Raw genomic sequence first — 4,007 nt, forward strand, 5'->3', positions numbered from 1 at the left:
ATATATATATATATATATATATATATATATATATATATATATATATATATATATATATATATATTATTTTAATTTTAATTAAAATTGTTAAAATTAAAATAATTTAATTTGATTCATATATATATATATATATATATATATATATATATATATATATATATATATATACTGCTAAAAACGGAACGAAAATAATAACTATAATACATATATACATATTGAATCATCTTTAATGACTCTAAAAAAAATAGAGATCTATATATATAGCAATATAATTATGGAAAATAGAATTACAAATAGCAATGAGATTTATTTTTGTTTTATTACTATTTTATGAGACCCAAAATTATTTGAGACTAGTCTATTATTATATTGTTTCTAAACTTGGTATAAAAACTAATTCTAATTTCTTAAACTATTTTATATATAAACACACACATATATATGTTACGTATGTAGATATATGCTATAATATAGGTTAAGTATGTATATATGCTAACGTACGTGCGTATAGATGTTAATATATATATATGTTTAAGTATGTTAGGTATGTTTCTAAGCCTTTTTAAATCCACTCTCTAATTCCTAATTGAATTTAACTACTGGTTCCTATCCTTGTTAATTACCCACACGCTGCATAAATATATATACACATATTAGCCACACCGATTTTAGAATATAAAAAAAACCCTAGTCTTCATGATCAGCAGCAGTGGACACTCTCATCCTTCCCCAATTTCGACGTCAATTCCCGTTTTTTCCCAGCGTCATCTATTTAACGTGAAATTGAGACGGAGCAAGTGTAGTGATTCAAGAGTTTGTATTGATTTCGAAATCCAGGCCAGGTAAGATTTATGTCCATCTAAAATTATTTACCCCATAAATTAAAATCTGTTTTATTAAGTGTTTACGTGCAAAATTGTTTTAAAATCCCTCAAAAATATTTTCAGGTATTTGTAAATATTTGCTATGTGATGAATATTCAAAAGCTTATACATATTTGTTGTTCGGATTAGGAGCATAACTAATTTAGTATAAACATTGCGTGATCGAATTCGTGTTCCGCATGTCTAATCTTCGCTATGAAAATTTATAAAGTAATATATATCATAAAATATGCAATATGTGAGCTGCTGGTGTAAAAATGGTGATGCCTTGTTTTATTTATATGTGTTTATTTGTTGAGGTATGTTAATTGTTACGTCTGGAATCATTCTGCATGTATTTGTACATTAAGTACTTTCGTTTTACAATTCAATAATTGTATTAGTATATGATATATAGTATAGATATTTGGTGTATTATATTTAGTATGTTAATTAAGAGTATCAATTGTATATTATATTGTATTGGCGTGAATGATTTCGTATATAGTTTATGAAAGGTAAAACATTGGTATATGGATATTATATATACAAAGGTTATAGAGATAAGGTATGAAATTGAATTAGTGAAATTTGGGTTTTAAATGTAAGACGTGAGACTTTAAGGTTATGGTTACTTATATGTTTTGTCTAGGAGGATGGCGAAATTTGGAGTTTTTGAACTCTCATTTTTGGTTACTATTATTATTACTGTGAGAGCTGAGTTCCCTCTATTTGGTTTTGGCCACCGGTTCGTGGATTCGTCCGATTGGTTGGGATTTGGTTTTGGCCACCGGTTTGTAGATTCGTCCGGTTGGTTTGGTATTGGTTTGGAAGTCGAATGATGTTGTGGTTTTAGTGGGAGTGAATGTGAAGGTGGTAAAACGAAGAGTCAAGACTCCCCGAGTGTCGTGTCTCTCAAGGATGGCGAATGGGAACCGAATTAGTGTGTTGGCATCTACGAGGTTGAAGGGAAAGAGTTACGGGAATGGCTAGGGGTAAGATTCATTTGTAAGGGGGTAAGAAGGTTGATAAAGGTTGTGTAAAATAAATGGAAAGACGGAGATCGGGGCCTTAGGCTTCTCTATGTGGACTATCTTTGTATGGTTTTGTGAGCTAGAGATGTGGAATAGACTAGGGAGTTCATGGCACATCACCAAGTGGCGTCACACTTTGGACTCCCACATCTTCATTCGGTTGGGGCATTTCATCGAACACTTTGTCTACCATTCCTCTCGGATCTTGTCCTTTCGGCCTAAGAGCGAAGATGTGGGTGAGTAAGACTCGTGAGTGGCCGCTATCACGCACACACTCACTTCCTTTGGGTTTGCAACCTAATGTGGCCACACTTAGGCACAAAGCATCAACAAACATCATCCACACAAGATCATCATCCAACAATCAAAAAGCTCACATTTAATCTAGCAATTTATATCAAACATCCACATAGATTAACATGGGTAATAAACTCTACAATTCTAGCCCTTAAATGACCCTTAAAATAAGCTATTCTTGGTGCTTATCAAAGTTTCCACACTTAAACCTTGCTTGTCCTCAAGGAAGCATACTTTTCTAAACTCTAATCATATAAGCACCAAGGATAAGCATACTTTTCTAAACTCTAATCATATAAGCACCAAGGATAGTTCGTTCTCTCAAAACTCTAATCATATAAGCACCAAGGATAGTTCGTTCTCTCATTGTCAATTGATCAAGCGATGTGTAGGTGTTCGGAGTTGAGTGGGTGAAATTCCCCACACTATCTACCAAGACCACTAAACTCATGCCGACCAAGTGTAAGAAATATGCTAAGGAAGTTAAAGTCTCAAGAGATGGATATAACATAAAAAGTTTTACACCTTTCAAGCATGCAAAAGACAATAGGGTTTCACCTTGTATTTTCTAAGGGCCTCCAGCCGATCCGACTAGTGGGAACGATGCTCACCCCCTAGCCAATTTCCAACCTAACGCCAAAGCCCCTTTACGTTAAAATAAGTGAGGGCAGGGACATGGACCGCTCATCGCCATGGCTTGGGCGATCACTCTATTTTCTCACTTCCTAGGATAACGTCATCAGGCGACCCGACTTCACATGGAGCTCCATGCTTTTTCGAAGACAATGCAATGGGTGCCTGAATCCTAGCGAAGTGGCCCACCTCCTCTCTATTTTCTCATCTTTCAGGATCTCTTCGGGGTAACCGACTTCACATGGATCTGCATGCTTTTTCGAAGACGGTGCAATGGTTACCCCGTATCCAGACTAGATGGCTCACCTCGGTTTTATCTCTAGGGATGGCCTTTTGCCTTTTTACTTTCACCATATATCAACCCCTCATGCCTTTTTCTAGGGATTAGGGATTTTTCACTCTAAGCTCTCTTAGGCTCACCTTTTGCCCCATGTCCTGCTAAGATTAATTTAATTTCCGGGCTTCGTAATTCTTATCTTTCTAAAACTCAAGGGGTAAACACTCCCACTTCGAGAGATCCTTGACTAAGGTCCAAATAAAATACAAGGTGAAGAACATGCAAGCACACATAAAAATTTTCAATTTGGGTCAAATTGTGCAAATTGGTGCAAAGTGTAACTTCCAAAGCATATTTAAAACATTCGTATTTGGCACAAGGTTAGGAGCCTTCCTAGATAGTATTGGCAATAACACGCCCTCTAGTTCCTATACCTTATCACTCAATTAATCAACTATTTCAAGAAACATAAATCCTTTCCACACTTAAAAGCGAACATCGTCCTCGATGTTTCCATTAGGAACGGAGGAAAAAGGATTAGGGTCTTAAAAGATTGTGCATTAAAGCATCTTTCCACACTTAAAAAGTGTGCTCTGGGCTTCAAATAAGTTTTCTAAGAAATATTATACCCATTATAACAAAATCATGCAACTCATCATCTGTGAACCAAGGCAATTTTGCTCTTAAAAATTGGAAGAAAGGTTAGAAAGATATACCATACAATGCGTCTACAGCCTTATCTTCAGCTTACTGCCCATCTATTTGAAGATTGTCGGCTCATCATCTCCCCGCATTTGGTAATTTAAAAGTAATTCTATGCCTCTGAAATGTTTATCCTGCATTTGTTAGCTCAAACGGCTGCATAGAATTTAAACAACTAAAAGAAACAAAATAATAACAGTA

This window comes from Ipomoea triloba, chromosome 7, assembly GCF_003576645.1.
Source record: "Ipomoea triloba cultivar NCNSP0323 chromosome 7, ASM357664v1".
Classification (NCBI taxonomy): Eukaryota; Viridiplantae; Streptophyta; class Magnoliopsida; order Solanales; family Convolvulaceae; genus Ipomoea; species Ipomoea triloba.